Source organism: Peromyscus leucopus, chromosome 15 (assembly GCF_004664715.2).
Source record: "Peromyscus leucopus breed LL Stock chromosome 15, UCI_PerLeu_2.1, whole genome shotgun sequence".
Taxonomy (NCBI): Eukaryota; Metazoa; Chordata; class Mammalia; order Rodentia; family Cricetidae; genus Peromyscus; species Peromyscus leucopus.
In genome coordinates this window covers 31,549,030-31,563,632 of record NC_051076.1, presented here as the reverse complement: position 1 = coordinate 31,563,632, position 14,603 = coordinate 31,549,030, and positions in this window count along the sequence as shown.

Sequence of the window (14,603 nt, the reverse complement as noted above, 5' to 3'; positions counted from 1 at the left end):
ACAACATGCATGTCTCCAACATCTTATTATTCCTAGCTAAAAAATGAGAAAACTGGGGGTCAGAGAGGTTAACAACCTGCTCTAGCTCATTGGAAACTGGCAGCGTTGGCCTTGGAGCGAAGACATCTGCTTTCAAAATCCACACACTTTCCTTGTGCATTAGCTACTTGCCTCACAGTGAGAAAAGACTCTGTGCATAGACTAGGCTGGCTCAGAACTCAGAGATCCACCGGTTTCTGCCTTCCAACTACTAGGATTAAAGATGTGGACTCCCAATCTCCGACTGATAACTGCTAGCGAAGGGGAAAAGCTCTCTCCAAGGGAGTATCGCTGGCTATACAAACCACACTAAAGGCAGGCCTTGTGTCCAGCAATAGATGCTGAACCCACAATGAACTCAATGGCATTTTTTTTGAGGCTTAAAAAATTTATTTTGTCTCAAAGAATTGTCTGGGCATTTTGTAGCCTTATAGGTCTTTTGCTTAAATATGTGTTTGTGCAAATGTGTGTGTGTCTTGGTGTTTCTTGTGCTTATTCATTGGTTCCCTCCTCCCTCCCCCCATTTGTTTGGTTTGTCTTATTCTGGTTTGTTTTAGATGCCTGTTTGTTTTCTAGTGAGCGAGACAGAGTATGGGTTTAGGTAGGTGGGGAGATAGGGAGGGGCTGGGAGGAGGGCAAACCATTATTAAAATGTATTGTATGAAAAAAAATCTATTTTCAACTAAAAAAAAAAAAAGATGTGGGCTAACACACTCAGCCTCTTTTTCCCTTTAAGATCCGATGCCATGACCCACTTCCTCTTGGAAGTCTTCCTTGGTTGGTGGGTCTGGCAGCTTCATGCGCTTCCTGTAGCTTCAGGTACTCTCTTGGCTGTTCCACAGAGCCAGCTCTTCTCTTCAAGGAGGCTCTGGGTCTTTGACTATCCTCACAGGGTCTTGTGTACATAGGACCCGTGAGCCAAGCATTGCAAAGCGTTGCCCGATGGGCTGATCAGTGGTGGAGGTGAGGTGCTAACAAGAATTTCATCTGAAGGACAGAGCGAGTGAGCCCTCTCACACCCAGCGCACTGGTCTGCAGGGTCATCTGCCTCGGCATGGGGCGCCAGGCTGGACCGGGCTTTTCCTTTTAGGCCGCCGACAGCTCCCAAATCATGACACAGAGATTTATTATTAGTTTCGAATGCTAGGCCTAGCTTAGGCACATTTCTGGCTAGTGCTTTTAACTTAACCTGTTTCTCTTTATCCACCCTTTGCCTCGGGCATTATTACCTTTCTTCTGTATATCTTACTTTCACTACTTCTCTGTGTCTGTCTGTCTGTCTGTCTGTCTGGCGTCTGCCTGGCTTTTTGCCCTGGGCATGTCTCTCCTCCTCTCTTGCACCTTCTTTCATTCTTTCTTCTCTTCTCTAGCCTAGATTTCTCCTCCTATTTATTCTCTCTGCCTGCCAGCCCTGCCTAGCCTTTCTCTTGCCTCACCCTTGATCATTCAGCTCTTTATTAGACCAATCAGGTGCCTTAGGCAGGCAAGGTGAAACAAATGCAACACATCTTTACATAATTAAACACACATCCCTACATCATTAAACAAATGTAGCATAAACAAAAGTAACACACCTTTACACAGTTAAAGGAATATTCTGCAGCATAAACAAATGCAGTACATCTTTGCCTAGTTAAAATAATATTCTACAACACCAGGCTACAGGGATGAGCCTGGGCTGTTCCCAGCTGACCCCTGGGAGAGTTGTGTGCACAGGCATTTCTGGCTGCATCCTCTGTCCTGCTTCCTAGTATTTGGGTGGATCTAGGCCTGGGTGCCCTGAGTCTGACTCACTTGTGACCTTCAGAAGAGGATGTAGGGCAGTGACCCTTCTTGGTGATGTGTGAGAGATGATGAGAGAGATGTGTGGGTGAGGGCTTGTGTTTATTTAAAAAGCATTTTGAGAGAAGAAAACTGGGGGAAAGACACACTAGAACAAATGGAATAGAGGGACAATGGCAGAGAAAGGGGGAAGTGAGAACAGAGAAATGCTAGTTTAGGAAGATAGTCATCCTGACATTCCAGGAAGGGGGGGGGGTAATTCCTGTGTCATAGCAAACATTCACCACTTCCTCTGCCTTACGCATTGGCAGGAGCACTGTGGTTTGAAGGGGTGTTCCCCAAGGGGATATGTGCTGAAGGCTTGGTTACTAATGGGAGTTGGGACCTTTAGGAGGTGGGACCTAGTGGAGGTCCTTAGGTCATTGGGGCACAGCCTTGAAGGGGATTATGGTCCTTAGGTCATTGGGGCACACCCTTGAAGGGGGTCATGGCCCTTCATTGGGGCACATCCTTGAAGGGGGTCATGGCCCTTCATTGGGGCACACTCTTGAAGGGGATTATGGTCCTTAGGTCATTGGGGCACACCCTTGAAGGGGGTCATGGCCCTTCATTGGGGCACACCCTTGAAGGGGATTATGGTCCTTAGGTCATTGGGGCACACCCTTGAAGGGGATTATGGTCCTTAGGTCTTTGGGGCACACTCTTGAAGGGGGTCATGGTCCTTAGGTCATTGGGGCACAGCCTTGAAGGGGATTATGGTCCTTAGGTCATTGGGGCACAGCCTTGAAGGGGATTATGGTCCTTAGGTCTTTGGGGCACACTCTTGAAGGGGGTCATGGTCCTTAGGTCATTGGGGCACACCCTTGAAGGGGGTCATGGCCCTTCATTGGGGCACACCCTTGAAGGGGATTATGGTCCTTAGGTCATTGGGGCACACTCTTGAAGGGGGTCATGGTCCTTAGGTCATTGGGGCACACCCTTGAAGGGGGTCATGGTCCTTAGGTCATTGGGGCACACCCTTGAAGGTGATCATGAGCCACAGTCTTTTCCTCTCTTTCACTTTGCTTTCAGCTCCCGAAGTGAGCCATTTGCTTTGTCTCTGTCTCTTGCTCCCAGCAGGCTGTGCTGTCTCACCAGAGAACTAAAGCAATGGTTCTTCAGTCTTGGAAACTCCAAAACCATGAACCACAGCAGATCTTCTCTCTTGATGACTTGTCTCAGGCTATTTCCTTACAGTGATGGAGAACTGATGGACACACTTGGTATGGGGTTGTTGACGAGTGAAGCCTAACTTTAGCACAACTAAAGAACCATCTTGCACCTTCTAAGGCTCTCAAGGTATCTTCATCCATTCTCTGCTGCTATAGCAACATACCTGATACTAGGTAATTGATAAAGGAAAGAGGACCATTTGGGGTAAGTGTTCTGGAGAGTGGGAAGCCCAAGACTCTGGTGCCAGCATCTGCCACATTTCTCCGGAGGCTCTTGTGCTGTTTCAGCTCATGGCAGAAAGTAGAAAAGCAGGTGGGTACATGCTAGAGAGGTAGGACACAGGCGTGACCTGTCTGTATAGCAACCTGCTCTTGTGGTAGCTAATCTTGTCCTCAGCATTAATCCCTCTTAAGGAACTAGTCACCTCTTAACGGCTTCATTACTTCTCGACACCGTTAGACTAGGAGTCAAATTTCAACATGCATTTCAGAGGAGCCAAGCCATATTCAAACAATAGCACCAGGGTCAGAAGCAAGAATCTCTGGTGTCACATCCACACTCCAGAAATAGAATTACGCAGACTAGTGGCAAGACTGGCACCGTCTTCCTTGTTTGTAAAATAAGGATACGGGGTTGGATCATGTCTGAGAGGCTTTCTAGTCTTCCTGTGGTTTTTCCGTAAGCTAAGGAAGGGTACACGTGACTTGAGATGTACTTGATGCCTCTGCCTGGGGTCAGCTAGAGGAACAAAGCCCGTGAGCCTCCAGTGAGACCCTTTGGGGAGGACTCCAGTTTGGGAAGACAAGACATGGTCGGTCATGTGAGTGTAAGTGGATGAGAGACTGTGAAACAAGAGGTTTGTCATCCCCTGACAAACCCTGCAGCCTAAGGGGAGGTCTGGGCTGCAAAACACCGGCCTAACTGTAAGGAGACATCCATCTGGGGGGGCTTCAGCAGCTGACCACATGGCAGGGACCGGGAGTGGCAACGGCAGGAAATGGAGCAGGGAACGGGCCAGGGAACTAGTCAGGCTCTTAGCTCCACCTTTCCCTTTCCGGTGTGTACACGTGCATGTCTGTGTGGAGTCATTCCTCAGGAGCGGGCTAGTAAACTGGTGATGTTCCCAGCCGCATCCTTCTTGGACTTTATCTTTTCTTTCCTGGTGTGAGTACGTGCATGTACCTGAGGAGTCATTCTTCAGGAGCAGTCTAGTCTGTCTACCTTGTGTTTTGAGATAGACTCTCGCTGGGATCTGGGGCCTGCTGATCAGGCTAAGTGACTGGTTAGTGAGTCCCAAGGATCCATCTCTCTCTGCCTCCCCATTGCTGGGGTTACAAGCAGCAGCACCATGATCCCCCTCCCTTTTAAATGTGTGTGCTAGAGACTGAACTTTGGCCCCATGCTCTGACAGCGAGCACCTTACCAACTGAGCTCTCTCTTTCCAGACTCCTCCTCATTGCCGTTTCTTGAGATTTGTATTCCCTGCTGGCCCCATACTCCCTATGCTGATGAAGATGACCTTGAACTTCTGATCCTCCTGCCTGCACCACTACACCCAGTGCTGGAGATAGAAGCTAGGGCTTCTTGCCTGCCTGGTGAGCACTCTGAACTACATTCAACTGAACTACATCCGGAGCCCTGGACTCTTTCTTTATGCTGAGCAATTAGGGCTGAGTGTGCAGTGGGGCTCTTTAGTTTTAGGGGGAGGGAATCCCAAGAGATGACACTGCCATTCTTCAATTCAAGGAGGTGGGTTTGAGTGATTAATGTGCATATAAAAACGGGCATAATTTTACTTATTTTTGAAACTAGCCTGCCAGGGCATGGTAGTTCCTTAGTTTTTTAAAAAGCAAGATAAAAATAATATACAGGGGTCTGTGGTTGTGCTCACATCTGTCACAGCTTGTGGGGAGGTAGCTGAACTCCCAAATCAATAAGGTAATTGAGTTATTTCCTTGAAGTGTTTCAGGCTATTACTTTAAGTGAATACAGGGCAGTTGGCTGTATTTGCTCAGCTTTAATCAGCTTTGGACTCGCTGGGCACATTGATCTCTTCCAACACCATTTGGTGTTTGCCTTGAACTGGGAGAAGTTGTCTCTGTCTCCTCCATTCCTTCCTCCTGCCCTTTCCTCCTCTCCTTTTCTCACCATTCCCCAAGTCTCTGAAAAAAAACAAAGCAAAAATGCACTTCTCTCTGCCAAATGAGCTAGAAGCTTTCCGCTCCACATCACCACCCCTTGTTCTAAGAGCAAAATCAATTTTCCAAGACTCTTTACACTTCTACACACACACACACACACACACACACACACACACACACACACACACACACACAGCGCCTCTGCTCAACAATGTGCTTTTTAATTTAGGAAAAGCATCAAAACAACAGTCTACTATAGTTCCACAGTGTGTCCTAGGGCAGGAAAACGGTTCCCAATCCAGCAAGAGACATTGTCCTCATTGAAGCTGCTCCCGACTCTGGCCAGCTCACAATCCCAACCTTTGTGATGACCAAAGAATCATGGCCTGTCCCGTTCCCTTCAGACTCCACCCTGCTGGCCCCCAAAGGTCACTGTCAGTGATGTCACGGAAAAGTATGTGTTAAGAGAGCCTGTCCTCAGAAGCAGCCCTGGAAAGTGTCGGTGGATTCCAGAAAGCTGGTAGGGTTGCTTCCCCTCAGCTCTGGCCCTGGGAAAATGTCTCCATCTTGGAAACAGGACACCCGGAGAAGGACTCCACTGAGGCTCGTGTGGCCTGGGTGGGAGATCCCACTGTCAGTGTGGATGAGCTGCCCTCCAATGTGGTCTCTAGATGCCTTCCCCAGGCAGTCCATGGAGGACAGGGGAGGCTGGGCCTTGACCCCTCTTTCCAGCCCCGGGCATCTGCTTGCACAGCTATCTCTATTTTTTCTCTTCTTTTTATTCTTTTGCCTTTGCATTCCCCCCTCCCCTTGTGTAGATTCACACACAGATGTGCACACTCAGGCACATCCCATCCTGCTTCACCCATCCAGCCCTCTCTTGTTAACCTTCTATGGCTCTAACTGGGGACCAGAAACATCCAGCCAAAGCCTAGCATAGCCATGTCAGCACTGCCTTTAGCTAGAGCCCACACCGGCGGCTTGCCTGTCAAGAGCATCTCCCCAAAAGTTTAGGGCTGCAGAACTCATGGAAAATGGAGAAAGGATCTCAAACTCCAGAACAAAATTTTCCCCAAGACTTCACTGTCTCAGCACTGCCTGTGGGACACAACTGTCCCGGGTATCTGCAGGTGACTTCCAATGTTGCTTCAGGCTACTCCAGTTGAGAGCTGACTGCCCTGTGAGTTTAGGCTGAAGAAACCAAGGCGGTATTAAATACTTGGTAAAGCGTTCGCCTCAGAAGCTTGAACGCCTGAGTTTTCATCCATAAAACCAATGTTAAAAAACAAAACAAAAACAGGGACAGTGGCTTGTGCTTGTTGTTTGGGGCCTGTGTGACAGAGACAGGGGGATCCCTGGAGCTCCCTGAGGTCTGTGTAACAGAGACAGGTAGATCCCTGGGGCCCCTGGCTGGCTAGCCTTACTTTTTTTTTGTTTGTTTGTTAAAAAAGAAAAGGAAAAAGAAAAATGGTGGTGAGCGGTTAAGTAATGAAGCTAGGTTGTACTCTGACCTTCACATGTACACACACACACACACACACACACACACACACACACACACACACACGGATACTCTGGGGCAAAGTGGTGCAGCCATGTGGTAGGTTTGAAAGTAGGCTTTTTGACTCAAAGATCTGACTCTTTACTACCCTGTGGTTTAGAAACCGTAGTAAGTAGCCAGGATTATTTACCCTACAGAAGGGAGGAGGTTTGCACATGCTTGTGTACACAGAGACTGCATAGACACACATGCAGGGACTGTGTAGTCAATGTAAGGAACCTGGAGCTTGGTAATGGAGGTGGGGGGAGCGTTCTTGCATTCTCTTTTAGCACCCTCCTCTCTGATGCATCTTCTCCTTGGAATCAGTCTTTCACCTTAACACTGCCCAAGGCTGTTGCTGAGGCTGCCACCGCTCAACACACTCCAGGTCCAGCAGGAAGAAGTCCTGGCTTCAGTCAGACCCCACACTACTCCGGTCCTGTGTGTCACCTCCTCTGCCTCCCTCTCAGTCCACTCTGTTACACATTTCCTCCCACTGAGGACTCAAGCCTTTGTGAGCCAGGCCCCTTGGCTGCTCTGTCCCTTCTCACTACGCTTTGGGATGACTTCCTGTGGTCTTCTGAGTCTCACCTTGTGACATCTCTCTCACACCATCTCACGTCTTTTCCTATAACGCCGTGCACTTCTGACCCTTCATTTCAAATGGGATCAGAGTGGAGTGTTAGGACAATCTGTGTGTCCGGGGGTAGAGGCTGGTGGGTGGGAGAGCATCTGGAGTCTGTTTCCCTACCCTAACTGTCCCAGAGGGACCAGGAAGAGGGAAGGATTGCAAAGAAGGCATCTGCAAGGGCCAGGGGAGGGGCTCTCCATAGAGCTTACCAGGGTTAAGTCTGATTTCAGAGTCAGAGCAGCAGAGGCCATCACTTGCTTAAGGGGAGTTTCTGGAAAGTTTTGCCTCACTGCAGGAGACTTTCCTAGAAGACCTTTTGACGACTCTTTCAACCCTTTACCCGATTCCGATGTAACTGTGGTGTTCCGCGGGTTGTACAGAAGGCAGAGGCTCTAAAAATAGAAAGCATTATTATTACCGATTAAATTTCTTTCCACCTACAGAATTTTCTCAAAGTAATAAGAAGAGGAAGCCTGAGCGTGCTCAAGTGTTCAGGGAGCAGAGATGTGTGATGAAAGAGTGGCGGGGGGGGGGGGGGGGAGCCCAGTCAAGGTGAGGCCAGCCAGGTAAAACGCAGGTTAGGGTGAAGAGTACTGGGGAAGGGGACCTTTCTGGAGCACCGACTTTTAAACGAAGGCGCATGGAGCTCTGAACTCCCCCCTCCCCCGCGCCCCCCATACAGCTGGAGCCAGCGCTGAACCTTCAGGGTGGAGCTGGTCTTTGTACCTGTCTGCACGGGGTGAGGCAGGAGTGCTCCCAGAAACTCAGACAGCCTCTGATGTCTCTGCACCTCTGCCTTCTGGGGCATTTCCTGCTCTCAGAAGACTGACTGGAGCTGGCGTGTGTCTGAGGACACCCATGGTGGCTCAGGAGCTAGAGAGTCCCAGGAAGCAACCATGGGAAAAGATCCAGTTTTTATGCTTCCCTCAATACCCCTCCCCCCCCAGTGTGTGTGTGTGTGTGTGTGTGTGTGTGTGTGTGTGTGTGTGTGTGTGTGTGTATGTGTGTGTGTGTTAAAGGTCAGAGGTTGATTTCTGGTCTCATCACTGAACCTGACGCTCTCGTTGATTTGGAAAGACTAGCCCGTCTGCCAGCCAGCCTTTCCAGGAATTTGCTCATCTCCCTCCCCTCAGAGCACTGGGTGACAGACATGCATGACAGACACGCGTGGCCACACCTGGCTTTTTACAAAGGGGCTGGGACTCCAAACTCAGGTCCTCAGCAAGGCAAACATGACCCACCGAGTCATCTCACCTGGCTCCCTTCCCCTCCCCCTTTCTCTTCCTTCCCCTCCCCTCCTCTCCCCTCTCCCTGTCTCCTCTTTTTCCCAGCATCCCTCAAACTGAGACAGCATCAAAGTCTTACAAGTCTGGATTCCCCTGTCAGCCCACTGGAGTGATTTAGGACAATTCAGTGCCTCCTCCGGACAGCACCACAAAATCCAGCCACCTGCATGTGTACGCCGTAGCCCTTCTTCTGTCTGTAGACCTACTCCTCATCCCAAGAACCTTCTGGAACGCTCTGCAGGAGTCATCGTATCCCTGCAAAATCCAATGGGGCCAAGCACGACACCTGGTTCTGCTGGTAACTAGATTGGGCTACTTGGGTCTGAAGTAGAATTACACCAAATTGCCATTTGTTTACAGGTAAAAGGGAGGCTGCGTGACATCTTCTCATGTGGTTTAACATACTCTAAGTTTTCTCTTCTGCAAGATAGAAATGGATAATAGAGCCTGTCTCACCTGGTGGTGGTGAAGATGGGATGAGATAATGTGTGCGAACCACTTTACACACCTCTAGCACGATGCTTAATATATGCTAGTGACTGCAATTAGTGTGGATACTAATATGGATATTAGCATGGGTCACTAGCTTGGTGGTCTCATTTCCCAGACTAAAACCAGTGGTCTCTGTTGGTTATGGAGCCTCAAGACTTAGTTATGGAGCTAGCCACTTCACAGGAGGCCCAAGGAACCCCTAGAGGATGGATATGACTTTCCACACTTGCCTGGTGTCACAGAGACTGTATGTTACTCTTCAGCCGCTGAGTCATATGCTCTATCTTCAGCTGTCACGACTGTCCCCTCTAGGGCCCCGCTTCTTAAGCTATGTGTTTGGGCCCTGGTGTTGAGTCGAGATCATGGACAGTGTGGCAACATTTAAGAGCTTTCTGGAAGTACAGATGACAAAAAACGAACTCAGAGTCAAAGGCACAGGCATCGGAGGCCTTTCCAGCCGTGCTCGCCCGTGCTGTATCGTGACTTCTCCATAGTCTCCGTCCTGAACACACAACCTACGTACTCTGCACCAGGCGTGCGGTCACAACGCTCGGCTCCGATTCAGGACTGTTGTATGCTACAGACTGTAGTGTTTTTAGTGTACACTCAACGTCTTTCTACGCCCATAGAAACATTAGGATATAATTTAGGAAAACAAAGATTTTCAAAAATATTTTCCCATCATCATACCTCAGTATGAAGGCATCCGATCAGTATTGGGATTGTACTGTGTTAGAATTTTGATTTTGGCAGTTACTGCTTGAGTTTTATAAAACCCGGTTAAAGGGATTTTGGCTTGGGATTAGAACAAGATGTCCAACAACTTCTGAAATGGCCCTAAACAGACTTATGCCATTTTGTGCTGTATAATTATGTTATGTGATATTCCCAGCACTGAGGTTTATAAAATAAAATTATCAACCAACACCAAAAAATGTTGAAGATTCTCTAGATCCTGCCATGTCAATCTGCCAAGATGTATTGTTTGTGTAAAAATAAACAAAGAGATCTCATTAGCATGCAAATTTTCTCTCTCTCTCTCTCTCTCTATATATATATATATATATATATATATACCAAAGAATAACTTTAAAATAAGGTTTCTTAAGTTTTCTTATCAGTAAGTGCTTGATACCGATTTTATAAGGTTCCTTACGTTTTCTTATCAGTAAATGCTTGATACTGATTTTATATTTCTGTATATATCCCAGGGGTCACGTAAAAACTTCTTGGGTGTCACAGTCACAGTCCAACAAACACTTCTTAGCTGGTGCCCATGCAAGCAATCCTAATTCAAATCAGCAGACAAAAGAAATGACATCAGATTGGGAGGGGGCTTCCTGGGGAGAAGGTTTCAGTGGGAGAGCAGGTCCAGGGAGAAAAAGAAGGGAATGGGGGCAGAATCTCAGCATACGCACACATGAAATTGTCGCAGACTGAAGGTTCTTGGGCAGGGGCTGTAGCGCTCAGTTGGTAGCGTGCTTGCTTAGCTTGTGGGAAGCTCCAGGTTTGATCCTCACCACCACATAAACCAGGTGCAGTGGCACACACCTGTAATCCCGGCACTGGGAGATGAGGCAGGAGGATTAGAAAGTCAGTCACTTTGGGCTGCCTAGTCAGACTGAAGCTAGTCTTGGATTCATGGCGCTCCATTAAAAACAAAACAAAACTCTGAAAGTGTCCCTTTCTACCCCCTCACATAGCCCAAATCACCTAAATACTCACCTATCTTCTCCTTAGTTTTTCTATTTGAAGCTGTGTTGGCTGGCATTTTGTTTCCTGTAGGAGAGGAAGAATGCGACTCCTTTATGGCATCCTCTTCCTCACTCCTTTTGTGCCTTCATTGCATACCCATGCAAAGCTCTGCCGCTGAGCCACACACCCCAGCCCCAAGTCGTACGATTTTAAGCCATTCACTTTATATTTTTTAAAGATGGTCTTTTTATAAAACAAAACAAAACAAAACTCCATTTTAGACAATTTCCACGCTATAGCAGGGATTCCCCCACTACCACAGCAGCTTCTTGCCGGCCTGTTGATCACTTTCATGTTTAGGGTGTGCCATTTGCATTCTGTCCCTTAATGATTATTAAGTCCTCTGCTCTATTCAGTTGATTTTTAAACTTGGAACTGAATGAGTGTTGACAGTACGATTATGCAACCATTCTCTTCAGAACCAAAAAAAGTGTGATTAGACTCATAGGAAAGACACGATTGCAATACTATTAAGTTCCATTCAAGGGAGAATCCTTGAAGAGTCTGTAATCCATGCTCAGAATTATGATGCAGTTTCATTTTTTTATATTTTAACTGTGCCATTTTTTAATAGGTCTTGGCTAAGTTTTCCTGGTTGTTTATAATATAATGCTATTCTTTCATCTTAGCCCTACAGTCACTGTGATGACTCATACAGTCAACTGTATGGGATCTAAAATCACCTAGGAGACAGGCCTCTGGTTATGCCTATGTGTGATGGTCTAGATTAGGTTAATTGATTTGGAAGACCCACCTTAACAGTGGGTGGCGCCATCCCATGGCCTGGGCTCCTGGACTGAATAGAAAGGAGCTTTTGAACTGGGCACTAGCATTTATCATGTGCTTCTTCCTGTAAGCAGCCACCTCTCGATCCTACTGCTATGACTTCCCTAGCACTATGGGCTGTAACTCCTTAAACCAAAACCCAAACAGACCCTTCCTCCCTTCCATCTCAGCAACAGGAAAGGGAATCAATGCAATCGCCCAGCAAACTCTGGTTTCAGGAGCTTTCCTCCGCTCTGGAAGCCATCCCTACAAATGCTCTGTGCTCTGGCTTGCTAGAGAAATTCTGTGGGATCTCAGTTCACTTCCTGTCTTTTGTGGTCCCATGTTCTCCTCTAGGACACCTGCTTTTTTGTGTGTTGAGATGTCTACAGGATGGGTCACAAAAGGCTGACTCCCAGGGTCTTTTGTATGTGTGGAGGGGCTTCTCCCCATCCCCAATTGGTTTATTTGAAATTCCAGGTTTGGGGTTATTTTTTCCTGAGTGTTGACTCAGAACATGCTGTCTTGGTGGTGACAGTGCGGCCATAGTGGCTTTGTAGGTGGCCAGCTTTGTTTCTTTCTCTCTGTTTTGGAAGCTCTTAGTGTTTCCTCAGTCCTCAGTGTTTCTCAGCTTTAGCTGTGTGTGTGTGTGGGGGGGGGGATTGACTTAGTTTCCCAACTTTAACTGGGTTATATATGTATATGTAGGGGTATGAGTGGCCTCATTTACAGTTTTTGTAAGTTCCAGATGTTTGTCTCTCCCTGTTTTCTTTTATTGTTTTCTCCTTTTCGTATTCTGCATACTGATTTTCTGGACTCTCTAAATAGATGGTCTACCTACTGGACTGATCCTTTCTGGCCCCTCCCACCCCCCCCCCACCCCCCGATATTTTCTGCCTCCTCCTCTTTGTTGTTGTTCTTGTTGGTGGCCTTTGTGAGGTAGGTGCCTTGGACCTTGCTTTGTCATAGCACAGGCTGGCCTTGAACTTCACTTACGGCAATCCTTCTGCCTCAGCCGCTCAAGTGCTGAAATTATAGGCATGTGCCACCACGCCAAACTGACTCTCTCCTTTTCTTTCTTCTCTCTTTCTATCTTCTTTCTTTCTTCTTTCTTCTTTCTTTCTTTCTTCTTTCTTTCTTTCTTTCTTTCTTTCTTTCCTTCCTTCCTTCCTTCCTTCCTTCCTTCCTTCCTTCCTTCCTTTCTTTCTTTCTTTCTTTCTTTCTTTCTTTTTAATTTGTGGACCTGGAGGATCTCTTTGACTTTAATTTGTAATAACCATTTCTTGCTGTCTAAATGTTACATATTTACAGCTGTGGTTTTTGTTTTATGTGTGTGATGTCTCTTTGAATCTCTAACACCAGTTAGAATTATTCAAAAAGGTCTTACTTTGAATGGTTGCTAAAGAGATGCTTCAGTGGTGAAGAGCAGGTCTTGCAAAGGACCCGAGTTTGGTCCCCGGTATCCATGTTGGGTAGTTTAGGACTGCCTGTAACTCTGGCTCCAGGGGATCCAACACACTCTTTTACCTCTTTTGACAGCTGTGCTCATGTGTATGTAATCATGCATGCATATACACACATAACTAAAATAAAGCTAATCTTTAAAAAGGCTTCATTGTTGTTAGAGTGGTGTGTGTGTGTGTGTGTGTGTGTGTGTGTGTGTAAAGATGCGTTGTCCTAAACACCTAACAGTCCTTGGGCATCTATTCATAAGTTTTGGTTGGAAGAGTAAATTGATTCATTCATTTCTTTCTTTTTTTTCTTCTTCAGTTTTCCTTTCTTTCTTTTCTTTTTCTCTTCCTTCCTTCCTTCCTTCCTTCCTTCCTTCCTTCCTTCCTTCCTTCCTTCCTTCCTTCCTTCCTTTCTTTCTTTCTTTCTTTCTTTCTTTCTTTCTTTCTTTCTTTCTTTCTTTCTTTCTTTCTTTTTGACAGGGCTTCTCCGTGTAACCCTGGCTATCCTAGTAAACCAGGCTGGTCTCAAACTCAGAGATCCACTTGCCTCTGCCTCCCAAGTGCTGGAATTAAAGGCATGCCATAACCTCCAGCTTTGATTCATTGTTTAGTTCAGCACAGAGTTTGTGTGTGTGTGTGTGTGTGCGGGGGTGGGGCGGTGGGGGGGTATGTAGTCCTGTTTTCTTTCTTTAGAATTTTTTTAGATTTATTTATTTTACTGTATATGTATGAGTGTTTTGCCTGCATGCATGTATGTATATCACATGTGTGGTATCAGGTCCCTTGGAATTGGACTTATGGATGGTGGTGAGCCACCATGTGGGTGTTGAGAATCAAACCTGAGACTTCTGCAAGAACAACAAGTGCTCTAAACTACTGAGCCATTTCTCCAGCCCCCAGTCTTATTTTCTTAACAGGATTCTTTCCTAAATGGAAGTCAGTTAAAGTTACAAACTCCCTGTATGTATATTATGTGTAATTCTAAGAATTTTTTTATGGAATAATAAACATACAATTGGTAATTATTGTGAGGGGACATAACAAAGAGTATCGTTGGAAATATAACTTGGAGATCTAATTTACATTGGAGTTTTGATGTTATTTTTAGAGGTGGTAGACATTGGTTTTATGCTGTGGCTAAAATAGTAGGCTGAAGTTGCCTGGCAGAGTGGATATAAAAGCCTTCCCAGCAGAAGAAATAGCACATCCAAAGGTCCTGGGGCAGGAAAGATCATGGCATGTTCTAGGCACTGAGGGGAGGCTTGTGTGTCTATGAGGCTGTGACCAATGGCATAGATACACACATTTAGTGTATGTGTGGGCTAATAACGGAGTGTGGGTGATAACGGACTAGCCAGAGGCCACAACATGGGAGCATTTGAAGATCAAGTTATGGAAAGAAAGTTTATATTTCAGTGCAACAACCAATGACTAAGGGATTTTAAGCCTACTACAATGGACAGTGGAAACACCGAAAAAAGTTAGGAGGTTTTTTATAGATGCCAGAGT